Source organism: Ovis aries, chromosome 12 (genome assembly GCF_016772045.2).
Source record: "Ovis aries strain OAR_USU_Benz2616 breed Rambouillet chromosome 12, ARS-UI_Ramb_v3.0, whole genome shotgun sequence".
In the NCBI taxonomy this organism is placed as follows: Eukaryota; Metazoa; Chordata; class Mammalia; order Artiodactyla; family Bovidae; genus Ovis; species Ovis aries.
Window position 1 is genome coordinate 23517361 of NC_056065.1, and position 15634 is coordinate 23532994.

The 15634-nt window shown below is 44.4% G+C and overlaps 1 non-coding gene across 1 annotated transcript; it reads left to right on the forward strand.

Annotated features, from left to right (window-relative positions):
* Positions 1-11406: 11406 nt before the first annotated feature.
* Positions 11407-11527, forward strand: LOC114117379 (U6atac minor spliceosomal RNA). Its single transcript, XR_003591082.1, has one exon. It is a non-coding gene; the product is annotated as a U6atac minor spliceosomal RNA (small nuclear RNA).
* Positions 11528-15634: the final 4107 nt, after the last annotated feature.

The following is a 15634-nucleotide window of genomic DNA, read 5'->3' on the forward strand; positions in this document are numbered from 1 at the left end:
TTCAGGTTGTACTCACTTCTTGGCAAGAAGTCAGACTTTGAAGCTGACAGATGTGAATGGGCAAAACCAATCATTCTGTCGCCTCACACACACACACACCCTCAGGCATACTCTCGTCTTTGAAGCGCTGTCATGTAAACATACTTTTTAACCTAAAGCTGTGTATGTTTCACTTTGGTTAGTAATGGTTGGAACCTAGCCTAGCTCTGAGGTTAAGTTATAAGGTAACAGGTGCACGTATATATGTTTTCTGGTTGGTGAATTATTGAAATTTGTTTTCAAAGTGAAGTGGAATTAGAATAATAAATCAGTCATCCTTGGCCCATCACCTTCCCAAATAAATTCATTTTATGCTGAAACTACAGATAAAGTAAAAATATTGGGTTGGCCAATATAGTGGAAAAACCCAAACAAACTTTCTGGCCAACCCAGTAAGAATTCAGCAAGTAGTATTACTAATTGGACCTTGGAAATCCATGGCAGAATGCACACAGGATTTAGGAAACCATGTGATTATCAGTTCTGTTGAGAGCAGCCAGTACTTAGACAGTGATGAGAAACTCAAGGTTGGTTTGGTGGCTGGCCCTAGATAGTATTCAGGGCAAGGTGAATGCCTTAGATGGGAACTTCCAACCCCTTTTCGATAGTAACAGCTGCTTCCCGAGGGACACAGTCTGTGCCAGAGGCCACACGCATGCAGACCCTGTCCTGTGCATTGCAGGGCAGCCTTCCAATCGAAGGGGTACCCGAACCCCCTCCTCGAGTCTCCTTCTGCTCCTCAGAGTGTGAGGAAGATTCCAGTTTTAAGACAGAGGTTCCAGTGACCTCTAGAATCTCAGAGTCGTTGCCAAGCTTTCTGTCAGTGAGATTTAAAAACCATTTACTTGTGTTTATTTTATATTTAATGAGTTGGTTAATGCCAAAGGCAGGACTGAAGTCTGGTTTATTTTGGAGACTGAACCTTTGCACACGATTCCACTTGAAGTAGAGGGTCAGGAACAGAGACCACCGTGGACCCTCAGAGAGGTCTCCTTAAAGCTGTGGCCAATGGGCCTCCATGGTCAGACAAAAACAGCCACTGTCAGTGTGTGTTTCGTTCTGGGTGGCAGTGTCTTCTGCAGCCACACTGTCTTGTGCAGGCTGAGAATTACGGAACAGCTGGAGACCCTGCAAAGGACCGTTTGGGGAAAAGCCTAGGCAGGCTGCTTAAAGGGCCACATTGCCAGCTATTCCCCAGAAAAGGTCAGATCATCACAAATAGGAGCGAGAGACAGCAACTTACACACAAGGGCAGAAAGAAATCAGGGTGGGCCTGATGGAAATTAGGCCGGACAATGGGAAAAACTCCTCATCTCCTTCTGCCTGTAGTGGTACGGGATGAGGAGATGCCCTTGGGGGAGGGCTGCCAGTTTGCTAGAACTGTGTGAAAAGGTCAGGCGAGCTTGACTTAGCCAAGTGTGACTTTGGAAAACTATCTGTGAGGCTGTCATCAGCAGTGACAGTAGGCAGGTACCCCCAGAACTCAGTGACAAATCAAAGCAATCCATGGTGGCCAAGAACAGATATTGTGGAGCCACTCAAAGATGCCAGAGTGACTCTCAGACCTGTTGATACCTTAACACCACACATCACTAAGTTTGACTGGGTCTGGGATGTTCTGAAAGTTTGCTTGCAGTGTTAGACACTCAGTTGTGTCCCGACTCTGCGACCCCATGGACTGCAGCCCTCGAGGCTCCTCTGTCCATGGAATTCTCCAGGCAAGAATACTGGAGTTGGTAGCCATTCCCTTCTCCAGGGGATCTTCCTGACTCAGAGATCGAACCCAGGCCTCTTGCATTGCAAGCAGATTCTTTACTGTCCGAGCTTGCAGGGAAGCTACTAAAAAATGAATTCCCTGGACTAATAACTTTGGGAAGTCTGGCATGCCTCACTCCTCTTCCAAAGGTCCAGCAGCCGTACAGGGCGCCAGAGAGAACCGTAGTGAAGAATTCTGTTTGGGTTTAACACTGCCCTCCCCAGAGGTCTATTTCTGGTCACCTTTTGGGAAGCTTTGCACTGATTTCTAGAGGGAGGACCAGCCAGAAATGAGCTCCGTGCTGAGCCAGAGAGGTTGCTCATGAGAAGAGGGAAGACGATAAAGGGCCCCTGCCACGTGGAAGAGGCCTCTCTCACTGGACCAGAAGGATGGGACTGGACTGAAAGGTTAAAGGGAGGAGTGGACAGGGTGTCTTAGACCAGCTCTCCTGCCAAAGACCTTAGGAAGAAGCAGTTTCTTTCTTTGGACTCATTTTCCAGACCTGTTTTGTGGTTAGATGGAGTGGATCAGAGTGAGAGGCGGAAACCCAGGCTCTCCAGTCCTGGTCTTACAGTAGTATGTAACACAAAGGCTCCAGCATGCTCCACGGGCCAGGGAGGCCCCATCCCTTGTCGGCCAGCTCCAACTTTCTATGGCAACTATGCTCAACCAAAGTTGAGCCTCCCACCACATTAAGCAGAATTACCCCAGGGGTGCTAGTGCCACCGACTTTACATACACATTCACTTCATACTGTGATATCATACCAGCAAGAACAGACATTATTTGCTTTTACCGCTTTCTTAGAAATGGACGAGTGAGTTAGGATAGCGTCTCAAGTTACCCAGTTTCAAGAAAGGGGAAGGATCTGGCTCAGTCCCATGATGTTCTTAGAATTGGGATAATAAAAATGTACCTGAGGCCTTCCTTTGTCGGCATGGACTGCATTGTCTTCAGAGCAGAAGGCTCAGGCCACAGCCTTGACTCTGATCCTGCTCTCCCTCAAAACACAGCTGACAGGGGACTGAGGGGGCCACCTGGTTCCACTCTCCGTGGTCTAGCTCAGAAGGAGGAGTTGCCTTAATCACATTATTAGTCTTCCTGGACAGACAGTCGGCTGTATTGAGGAAGAAAGGGACCTGAGAAGTGACTTCCCATTTGACTTCTTCCAAGGCTAGTTTTATTAGAGGAGTCAAGTTCATCCATATTTGATTATTGATAAATCTCATCTCTTTACCCTTGGTGGTCCTCTGTCATGTTCCTTTACCTTTAGAGAGCATTTTATTTTATTGTATTTACTTTTAATACTATACTAGCTTTGAAAAATTTTTGTGTTTAATTTTTAAAAATTATTTATTTGGCCATCCTTTGCAACACGTGGGATCTTAGTTCCCTGACTAAGGCTCGAACCCACGCTCCCTGCAGTGGAAGTGTGGAGTCTTAACCAGTGGGTCACCGGGGAAGCCCCCTCCTAGAGCATTCTAAATGGTGCTTCCCTCTGCCTCCCTCATGAGGCTCACAGCCCCTGATTCTTCTCCATCCTTGGAAGCCCCTCTTCTCCCTGCCTGTGTCTTCAACGGTCAAGGTTCTAGTCCATATGTAGCCTGGTGGGATCTAAGTCAAGTTCAAACCCCTATGGGCTTTGCTGGGAGTATTGTAAATAAGGTATTGGTGTCATAATTATTTCTGATTAATATTTTTACACCTAATAAAGTCTCAAAGCGATGGCATGTACTTGGTCTAGGGGAGGACCCTCTTCCAGATGACTTGCCAGCAATTAAAGTGGCTTGTTAGTTGGAGGCCCAGGACGACCAAGGACAGCTGGAGAGCTCTTCTTTGCAAGCAGCTCTGGTTAACATCAACCAGGAAAGCTCTTTGTAAACACATGAATAATTGATCGTCCTGTGCTCACATAGCTACCGAGGATCTGAGCCCGTATGACTCATTTGCGAGCCATTCCTGTCGTCTGGATGCCATAACATTGGAGGAATGATGATCGTTTCTTGGAGATTCTTCTGTGGCCAGAGTTGCCAAGACCAAGGCTGTAATGGTTTGTTATGATGACCTTTGTTATTCCATTAGGCTCAATTGCTTTAAAAAATGATGTGTGCATACTTTCGGAACGTTTTTACCCTTTACGTTGACCTGACATCATAGTTTATATTACAGAATGTATTAATGACAGAGGAGTGTTTTCATGTCCCAAGGACAAATTTTAACAACCATAATCTGCCCTCAGTCATCATAAATATAAATGTATTGGTCAAACAGATCTCGTTAATGTGGCCAAGATAAATGCAAGCCTATATTTTAAGACAGTCGAAGTCCTAGAGAATATATTTGGAGCCTTTTGTGGGACTCAGAGATCTTGTATACGTGCTATCAGAAGGTTGAGAAAATTAACATGTTTCCCCCTCGGGTTTGGCGTTGGACAGATATTAACGTCTTGGGGATGTCGAATAAGATTGTTCACATAGTTTCTGGACACCATTAATGCCTGGTGGGGTGAATCTTAGTTCTTAAAGCTGTACTCTCATTATGCTCCCAGGGCTTTTGAAAGGAAAGGAGATACAGATCTCAAGTCTCAGCCTTGTGTTGCTCAACCATATTTCCCTGTTTCAGACTGTGTTTTAAAGTTTTAATTGTATTAATCTCACTTGCCCCAACATCTTGCTTCCTGTGGGAGGAGGTGCCTTCCCACAGATGCGTTTCTGACATTTTGCATCATCTCAGTTGGCAACGAGTATGTTTGCAGATAATGTTCTGGACATGAGCTGTCGGAAAGGTCCAATACTTTTCCTCTTTGTTATGCTACGTTTAGAATTGTGGGTCTTTATTAGTAGTATCCACATTTCCAGCTTTTCAGGCAGAAAATAAATACTTGTTCTAAGAAGCCCTTTCTCATTATGTTTTTATACTGAACCATGAAAATGTGTTTAAGGCGGTAATGTCTCACATGCTACCCCCGAGAGAGCAGACTGTTTATAGGGATGAGTTCATCTCCCCCAGATACGGTAAACATGGTGCCATCATTAACCTCTTTGTGGATTAAAGTCACCTGGCAATGATTGATGAGCATCTCAAATAAAACCATTTACCCTTCTTCCTTTAAAGGAGTCCTTTGAGAAGAATCTTTCCTTCTCAATTTGCTATAGCCTTTGGCAAAACACACATGGGGCACTTTTAAAAAAATAATTTTTATTGCAGTATAGTTGTTTACCAGGTGGCGCTAGTGGTAAAGAACCCACCTGCCATGCAGGAGACCTAAGACACTTAGGTTCAATCCCTGGGTTGGGAAGATCGCCTGGAGGAGATGGCAACCCACTCCAGGATTCCTGCCTGGAGAATGCTATGGGCAGCGGAGTGTGGCAGGCTATAGTCCATGGGGTTGCAAAGAGTCAGACATGACTACAGCGACTTAGCGCGCACACACACACAGTTGCTTTACAGTGTTGTGCTAGCTTCTGCACAGTAAAATGAATCAGCCATACATATACATACATTCCCTCCCTTTTGGATTTCCCTCCCATTTAGCATACCCCAGAGCAATGAGTAGAGTTCCCTGTGCTATACAGCAGGTTCCCATCAATTGATTATTAGTATGGTATAGTATCAATAGTGTATATGTGTCAATCCAGCAACAGAAACTGAGGCATGTACACTCAAGTTCATAGCAGCCAAGAGTGGAAAACAGATGAAATGTCCACCGACAGACGAATGGATAAACAAATTGTATCCATACAATGGAAGGTGATTCAGCCTCAGAGAGGAAGGTAATTCTGACATGTGGTACAGCGCAGATGAACCATAAGGGCATTATGCTAAGTGAAAAAGGCCAGTCACAAAATGACAGATGCTGTATGATTCTACTCATACAAAGCATCTAGTATAATCAAATGTATAGAAATAGAAGAGCTGTGATTGCCAGGGGCTGGAGGATAGCGGATGGTGGTTATTGTTTAATGGGTGTGGGGGCTTCAGGTTTGCAAGATGACAAGAGTTCTGGAGAGGAATGGTGGTGATGGTTACGCAACAATGTGAAAATATGTACTACTGCTGAATTGTACACTTGAAAACGGTTAAGAACATAAGTTTTATGTGTATTCTACAACAAATAAAAAATAATATTTAAAAAATAGTCAGGCACAACAGAGGCTTAGAGTTGAATTAATCCGAACTCTAAGGCCCCTTACTGGAAAGCCAGTGCAGGCTACAGCTGCTGTCAGAGCCCCAGCCTTCTCCTCCCCATACCCCAGGACATCAAGAACTCTTCTTACTGAAGCTAAAGAGAATCAGAATTTGACGTGTAATGTCTTTGAACTTGACTGAGAGTGGGATAATTTAATTTCAGGCTTTAACTTCTTTGGATCTTGTGAGAGGATTAAATTTTGGTCTTGGGACTCGCTGGTAACTTGATACTGGGAAGGGTAAGTTCAAGTGTAGAACATCTTATTGTTGGGATGCTTTTATGATATAAATTAAGATATGTTGGTTTTACCGCATAACTTCTGATGGGCTATGTTGGTCAATGTAGCTTGAAATAATTTGAGACGGAAAACTGAAGAGCTACATTTTTCATCTTGAATATAGAAAGGCCTTGAGAAACACAATGTACTTCACTGACCCTTCTCAGAAACTTATGGGGGAAAACTCCACACTGCCTGCAGGGGAAGGTCTCTAGTGGAGCAGTGGCTGGTTTGGTGGTGGTAGGGAGCTGATTCCCTCTCTGAAGGTGCTGTGCCCCTTCTGGTTGACCACTGTTGTTGTTTAGTCCCTAAGTTATGTTTGACTCTTTTGTGACCCCATGGATTGTAGCCCACCAGGCTGCTCTGTCCATGGGATTTCCCGGGCAAGAATACTAGAGTGGGTTGCCGTTTCCTCCTCCAGGGGATCTTCCTGACCAGGATCTCCTGCATTGGCAGGTAGGAATCTGGGGACAGATAGAGTAATTTCCCTCAGGCTGCTTGAGTATTCGTATTTATTTCTTATGAATCCAATGAAGAGGCATTAATCAGCCTTGGCCCCTCCCCATTTCCTCTCATCCTTCTTAGGAGAAAAATGACTGGTAAACTTGGGACTAGCAACTGAACTCTGCTCCTCCTCCTTCCTCTTCCTGCGCTCAGCCCACCTTCAAACTGCTGGGAAGTCTCCTTGGTCCAAGTGGTAAACGTGGCAGCAAAAACCTTGCCCTAGATGGGAGAGGCCTGTAGTTGTCCAGTGCTTCCCGAGGCTGGGTGAATAAATTTTCTACTGAGATTCTGTATTAGACATCGTTGTCTAATTACTTCTATATTATATTCCTCAAGCACATCCTCCAGCCTAGCTTTGTTTTTTGTTCAGTAATAAAGCAGATTTTTGTGGTTCAGTCTCTCATTCATGTACAACTCTTTTCGACCCCATAGGCTACAGCATGCCAGGCTTCCCTCTCCCTCACTATCTCCTGGAGTTTGCTCAAACTCATGTCCATTGAGTGGATGATGCCGTCCAACCATCTCAATATCTGTCACCCCCTTCTTCCCCTGCCTTCAATGTTTTCCAGCATCAGTGTCTTTTCCAATGAGTCAGCTCTTCACATCAGGTGGCCGAAGTACTGGAACTTCAGCTTTAGCATCAGTCCTTTCAATGAATATTCAGGCTTGATTTCCTTTGGGATTGACTGATTTATTTGACCTCAAAAAAAATCAGATGTTTGATCTAAAACTATGTCCACACACTAATTGTGTTCTGCCTTTGCCAGGTGCCAAGAAGTCTGAAGAACAAGTTCATCCACTGCATGCCACTTGATCCTCCTGATGATCCAGTGAGGTGGATGGATGGGAAAGCCTTCCGTAAGCTAATTCAGTAATATAATCACACTTGCCCTTAGTTGCATAACTCATGTCAAGGAGGTTTGAAAAGTTTAAGTAACTCGCCCACGTTATAGGTGGTGGGCTAGAACAGAACTCAAAGCTTTTGACTTCTGGCAACTTGCTGCTAAAAATCTGTTGGCAGTGTATGTGTATAACTGATTCACTTCACTATATCCTTGAAACTAACACAACATTGTATATCAACTATACTCCAATAAAAATTTTAAAAATCTGTTAGCAAGAATTCAGAGTATCTTCAAGTGGAATCTGGTTTATTCCTACATTTGAAACATTCACTTGTGACTTTATGAAGGGAACTTTAAGACTGTTGTGTGGAGGCTGTAGTGGGTTTGTGAATCACTTGACGATTTTGTTCAAAGTGGCTGTTCCTGTATCTGATGCTCTGATATCCCCATGTGATGGGTCTGCAGTGAGACCTAGGAATCCTCCTTTTTAGGAAGGCCTCAAATTGTTCTAATCTCTTACCTCATTACTGAGTCCTCTCTCTCCCCACTCTAATGTTGGCATTCTCTCTACTGGTGTGTAAAGAAACGCTGGCTTTCTTTGAGAAATCGGACTCACTAGCATACACTGTGGTTAAACATGGATATGTCCACATCGGGTGAGCGGTTCATGCTGATCCAAACACGCGTCTCCCAGCTCTCTGAGGACCCTAACACCCACATCTAGAGGCAGTGGGAGACCACCTGTGTCCTGGAAGAGAGCAGAGCTCTGAAGGCAAAACTTGGATGGACCACCAGGCAACTGGGTTAACTCCCACATCATTCAGCTCAGTTCATTTCAGTTGGGCAGGAAGGGGCAATGATTGGGGCTGAACAATTGTGCACAAATTGTGTAACAAATGCCTGTGTGAGAATGTATGCATGAGGAAATAATGAGAAAGAGCGCTTTGTAAGCATACTTGCTTCTTATTTTATTTTAAATTTATTTTTAATTGTTATGTGGGCCTTACAGTCAGAATAAAGTAGCAGTGAAAGTGATAGTCGCTCAGTCGTGTCCAGCTCTTAGCGACCCCATGGACTATAGCCTGCCAGGCTCCTCTGTCCATTGAATTCTCCAGGCAGGAATACTGGAGCAGGTTGCCATTCCATTCTCCTGAGGATCTTCCTGTTCCAGGAATTGAACCTGGGTCTCCTGCATTGCAGGGAGATTCTTTACTGTCTGAGCCACCAGGAAAGCCCAAATATTGTGTATTAATACATCTGTTAATACATACGTGGAATCTAGAAAAATAGTACTGATAAACCTATTTGCAGAGAAGGAATGGAGAAGCAGACATAGAGAATGGCCTTGCAGACACCGTGGGTGAAGGCGAGGGTACGATGATTTGAGAGAGTAGCATTTGCTTCTTTTTTAAAATCAATTGGTGGGACTTCCCTGGTGGTCCAGTGGTTAAGACTCTGCATTTGGCTTAGGTTTGATCCCTGGTCAGGGAACTAAGATCCTACAAGCTATTTGAACAAAACAAATTGAAGCAAAAATCAATTGGTGCCTTTTAATGAATCAACAAGTAAGAAGGAAGTCCAAAATACAGCATTAACAATGGAAAGAACATGGGGGCCATTGGCATGGATTTTCTGTGTGTTTGTTAGCTTTGTGTTTATCTTATTTTTCCAGACAAGGTAAGAGTTAGAGATGCTGGTGAGAACTTGCCACATTCTCTAAAAGCCCACGGAGATTCTGTCTGTCAACTGGTTTTCCTCTCTTTCTACCTCCTAGCCAAGCTTCAGAGGAAACTCATTTCATGTGAACTGGAAAAGATGAATTTCAAGCTTCATTGAGAGCTTGAAAACCTTAAATCCTCCATGAAAAAACCCTGCATCTCCAGAATCTTTCATCCCAAAGAATTAGAAAGCTTTTTTCTTGGGCTGTGGAATGGTTGCATTATTAACTATGATAACTTAAGTTACTGAATAGAAGGATGTAATAAATCTGAAGGTATTTGTTCTGGTTTGTGACTAAGCAAAATTGTATAATATTAAATCAGATGTTGTTATAAACATACGAAATGGCACGTTTTTTCCCAGCTTGGGGCATTGTGGCATGAAGCTTCTGGGAACCTCAAAAAAACAATGTTTTTACATTCTTGCATACCGAGTCTGGTTTCTGCTAGGTTTTCTTCTTTCTGAGCATGAATGCTAAATAAAAGTGCTTCTGTTTAGATCTTTGTGTTTTCCCAGCAAGTTAGCAAGGCTGACTAATGATGTTCTTGCTCCTTTGCAGGCTGTTCTATGGGGTAGAAGGAAAGGCCTGGGATGTATGTATGTGTGTGTGTTTGTGTGTCCGTGTGTGTCTGTTAAATGGAAGGGATGAATGGCATCCTACTACCCTGGTGTGTCTGGGTTGGAGGGAATCTTAGACACAAGCTAGTTCACCAGCCTCCTCATGACCCTGGAGAGAACGGCACAATTGCCTCTGGGAAGTGGTTATGTTGGCCTTGAGCTTCTACCTCAAAGTGGTGGTAACGCTGCTGTGTGGTGCACAAAACGATGAGAAAAAAACTACAAAGAAATCATGACATACAGAGTGCCAAAGAGCAATTATAGTTATTCTTGTTTTGGAGCTTAGTGGTAATTTTTATTTCCTTAGTTTTCAGGTGTATTATTTTTCATAATGGGAGAAAAGAAATTGACATTCAAAACATAACTATAGCCTTGAAAACGTTTGAGTATTTAACAGTCACCTTTAAGAAAGATGATTTGGGATTTTGATAGCATTCTACAAATTGTTTAGAGCCACACTGTCCAACATGGTAGCCATTAGCCATGTGGGGTTCCTGAAATACGGCTGGTCCCCCCAGAGATGTACAATATGTGAGAGATACATACTCAATTTCAAATACATAGTGCAAATAAAAGAGTGCAAGATAGAAGAGCAATCATTTTTATAATGATGATGCATTGAAATGATAACAGTTTGGAAATAGTGGATTAAATTAATTATTTTTTAAAATTTATTTTATTGAAGTATAGCTATTTTATAACATGTTAATTTCTGCTGTATAGCAGTGATTCAGTTATACATGTATATATATACATATATAATCTTTTTCATATGCTAAATGGTTTATTATGGTTATTACAGGATATTGAGTGGCGTTTCCTATTCTATACAGTAGGACCTATTGTTTATCCATCTGTATATAATAGTTTGCGTCTGCTAATTCCAAGCTCACAAGCCGTCCTTCCCCACCCTCTCCCTTTGGCAACCACAAGTCTGTTCTCTATGTCTGTGAGTCTGTTTGTGTTTCATAGATACATTCTTCTGTGTCATATTTTAGATCCCACATATAAGTGATATCATATGATATTAGTCTTTCTCTTTCTAACTTACTTAGTATGATCATCTCTAGGTTCATCCATGTTTCTGCAAACAGAAGCAACCTAAATGTCCATCAACAGATGAACGAATTAAGAAGATGTAGGGGCTCAGAGGATAAAGCATCTGCCTGCAATGCAGGAGACCCAGGTTCGATCCCTGGGTTGGGAAGATCCCCTGGAGAAGGAAATGGCAACCCAGTATTCTTGCCTGGAGAATCCCATGGACAGAGACTGGCAGGTTACAGTCCATGGGGTCACAAAGAGTTGGACATGACTGAGTGACTTCACTTTCACTTCACTACAATGGAATACTACTCATCCATAAAAATGGATTAGCTATTGGTAAATTAGTAAAATTATTTTCACTTTTTTTTTTTACCTTTTGGCATGACTATCAGAAAATTTAAAATGACATATGTGGGTCTTGTATGAAGAGAGATTAGCGTTATCATTCTTTTTGACAAGAGTCGGGGAGGGCCTGGACAACACACATATAGTTAAGACGTTGCTACCTATTTGGTAACATCTGAACATGGTTTTGAGGAAGGAGAGTGATAGCTTAATGAGTGTGAGGTGTCCTTTTAGGATGATACAAAGGTTTTGGATCCAGGTAGTGGTGATGGCTGCATAATATTGTGAATGTACTAAATATCACTAATGGTTAATTTTATGTCATGTGTGTTTTATCACACACACACACACAATTACATATGTGGGTTATATTATCCTTCTGTTTTCACATGTTTAAAGTAAAGAGGTGGGGGTATGGCTTTGCTTAAAATAGTGTCTCTAGAAATATAGAGGGCTTCCCTGGTGACTCGGTGGTAAAGAATCCACTTGCCAATGCCAGAGACATGGGTTTAATCCCAGGGTTGGGAAGATCCCCAGGAGAAGGAAATGGCAACCAGCTATGGTTATCTTGCCTGGGAAATCCCACGGATAGGGGAGCCTGGTGGGCTACAGTCAATGGGGTTGCAAAGAGTCAGAAATGACTTAGTGACTGAACAACAACAACAAGAAAAAGAGAAAAAAGTGGAAAGAGGCAAGGATGGACTGAAGGTGGCTGAGAGAGTTTAGAACTCTTCTCTCTCCCTTTGGTGAAAATGTTAACACATTTCATGAAGCCCCTGGAGGCCTCGGCTTCACGCAGTCCCTATCTCTTTGCAATGCCTTCCTCTAACTTGTCTTATTCCACTTTTCCTCCACACTTGGCATGCTGCCCATTGCAGGGTTTCTCACTAAAGATAACTCCTTCCCTAAAATTCCTCACAGTTATGTGGTGTTAAGGAATTAGGGATCTTGACATTTGAAAATAGAATACTCAGACCAGGCTCCACAGCCCTCCGGCCTCCCAAATACTGTTGACTGAGAAAACTTAAAGTCTTATCTCTGCATCTCTGGAATCCAGCTTCTTCAGTGTACACCTCAGGAGACAAAATGGATCTGTGGTGTCAGGAGTCAGGACAGTGGTCCTGGGGGCTGGAAGCGAGAGGAGGTGGCAGTGCCCCGGTTGGGGCATTGCGAAGGGCTTGTGAGTGTGGCCAACATTCTGATCTGGGTGCTCCTTCCTTCAGTAAGTCCATGTGGTGGAACCATTGAATTGGCGGCCCCATGTGCAGTCCTCATCAATACCAAGTTTAAAAACAAACCACCCTGGGAGGTGGATACTTCTCTGAGTGTTGAGCGACCAGCCCTGTTATGAGTGAAAGCCGGGCGGCTGGTGCATACCCACTTCCGGTGGGACCTGGATTGACAAGGCCAGTCCAGGAGGAAGAGGTGGAGACTTTCGGAGGCCCCGCCCCAAGGCCCTCCACCTGTGAGCTTTGTGAGTGAGCGACTCACCTCAGACAATTCACCTTTATACCTTCTCTCCTGTCTCTGCATTTGGGGCCCCCACACACTTGAAGGTCAGGGAGGGAGGGGTGTGGGCATGAGTGATTTAGCAAGAGGCGGGCTCAGCCACTGGTGTAGGACCCCTCAGGACAGTCACATTCTTGGGAGAGATTGGAATTCTTCCCCTGCTGTAAATAGACCCCCGTGAGGGGAGGGGGAACTGCCCCGGAGCCAGCAGGCTCTGCAGTTATCACCTACGGAAATCCTGTGTGGTGGTAAATACAGCCTCAGCAAAGCCTGGAGAAGAGATTACAGAGGGGGGAGTCAAGGGGGGGCTGCTGAGGAGGCTGCCCTGGGAGGTTATTAACCAGATAGGGGCGGGAAACCAGAGGCTGGGGGATTTGGGTTGGAGGAACACAGGAGGAAATGAGGGAGGAAAAATAAACAACTGAGATTAGCAAGCTCACTTGCTTCCTCCCCTCCACCCTTTTGTTTTGTGCCTGGGTGAGGTCGCCCCTGAGGTCTCCTCTGCTGCAGACAGCAGCCTGGAGGCTGATTTTGTAAACGGGGCCTGAGGCCTGGCTCCTGCCTCCTTCCCCCATAGCCAATTTCTCGTAGTGACCTTGCCCCCCAAAAGCAGCCTGCGGCAGGATTCCTACAAGCACCGGCCCCCGGACCCCCCGCCTCCCTTTCCCCACCTGTACAAGTGCAAAGTGCCCAAGGAGATGTGTCCAGCTGTCCTTGTCAGGGAACTGGTTCAGGAGAGGTTCATGACAATGTTGTTGACCCTCAAAGAGGTTTTCCTTTCTTTGGATCACAACCAGAAATGATCAGATGTGGCCTTACACTGAAGTGCTAACGTTCAGGTATGCCAGCCTGCTGGAAGTCAACTGGTTCCCTTGGAAAAACTTCAGCCTCATAAGACAGGCGAGAGGGAACTGGAAGGTGGCCAGGAAAACCGCCTGTCCAGACCTCAGCTGTGGCTGTGCTGGTTAGGTGACCTGGGGCCAGGCTTCCTAACCTTTGTGGGTCTTCACTGAAACAGCCATAAAATAGGAATGAGTATGCTAATGCACCACCCATCATATGATACTACTGAGGCCTCGTCTATACCCGAGGATCTGATAGCAGGTGTGTAAAAGTACTTTGTGAACTGCAGAGCGCCTCCCTAGGAACTTTCTGGTGGGGTTATCAGAGTGGTGTGCTAGGGTGTGTGGGCAGAAAATTATTACAGAGAATGCACAGAACTCCAGTTTGCAAATGTTATACTTTTACGTTAGAGCATCTTTAAGGAAAATCAATATCCTGATAAAATTAGCTAACCCTCAATGCTTGTTACTTAAGAGAAAAGCTGCTTGAGACTTTCCTGGCAATCCAGTGGTTAAGAGTCTATGCTTCCACTGCAGTGGCCGTGGGTTCGATCCCTGGTCTTGGAACTAAGATCCAAAATCCTGTGGGGCCATGGCCAATAAATAAATAAATGAGAGAAGCACCTCAATAGAAAACCAAGTCCTTGGGATGGCATTTTGGTGTCACATCTGAAATCACTTTGTTCTCAGTCCACCCCTGGGGCCTTTCTCTCCTGCTCAGACACATGTCTGCACCAGGGAGCAGATTCCCACCCTCAACTCACCTCTTGCACAGCAGTCAATGCCTTTATAAGTTCTTTTTTTTTTAAATTAATTTTTATTGGAGTACGGTTGCTTTACAATGTTGTGTTAGTTTCTGCTGCACAGCAAAATGCCTCAGCTATACGTAGCCGTTCTTTCTGCATTGCTTGTTTAGGCCCAGTACAACGGGTTCCTTGTCTGTGAGGCCTGTCTCTCTAAACAGTTTGAAAATGTGAAGTGCCAGGTAGTTATCTAGAGAGAGGGCAGGCTAGGAGCAGCTTATTGAAAGCTTTTCTCCTGCTTAGCTACCCCCTGAATAGGCTCCCTAAAGATGATGAGGCGTTAGAGGCTGGAGAGAGGTGTTTTTTTTAAAATTTGGACCACTAAATATTTTTTTAATTGGAGGATAATTGCTATACAGTGTTGTTTCTGCCATACAACAATGTGAGTCAGTCATAAGTCTACATATGGCCCTTCCTTCTTGAACTTCCCTCCCACCTCCCACCCCATCCCACCCCTCTAGGTTGTCACAGACCACTGGGTTGAGCTTCTTGTGTTACATAGTAACTTCCCACTAGCTATCTATTTTACATATGATAATGTATATGTTTCAAGGCTGCTCTCTCAATTCATCCCACCCTCTCCAAAAGGCTGCTTTCTATGTTTGCGTCTCTATTCTTACCCTGCAAATTGGTTCATCAATACAGTTTTTCTAGATTCCATCAGTTCAGTTCAGTCGCTCAGTTGTATCCGACTCTTTGTGACCCCATGAATTGCAGCACGCCAGGCCTCCCTGTCCATCACCAACTCCTGGAGTTCACTTAAACTCACGTCCATCGAGTTGGTGATGCCATCCAGCCATCTCATCCTTGGTCATCCCCTTCTCCTGCCCCCAATCCCTCCCAGCCTCAGAATCTTTTCCAATGAGTCAGCTCTTCGCTTGAGGTGGCCAAAGTACTGGAGTTTCAGCTTTAGCATCATTCCTTCCAAAGAAATCCCAGGGCTGATCTCCTTCAGAATGGATTGGTTGGATCTCCTTGCAGTCCAAGGGACTCTTAAGAGTCTTCTCCAACACCACAGTTCAAAAGCATCAATTCTTCGGCACTCAGCCTTCTTCACAGTCCAACTCTCACATCCATACATGACCACAGGAAAAACCATAGCCTTCACTAGACGGACCTTAGTCGGCAAAGTAATGTCTCTGCT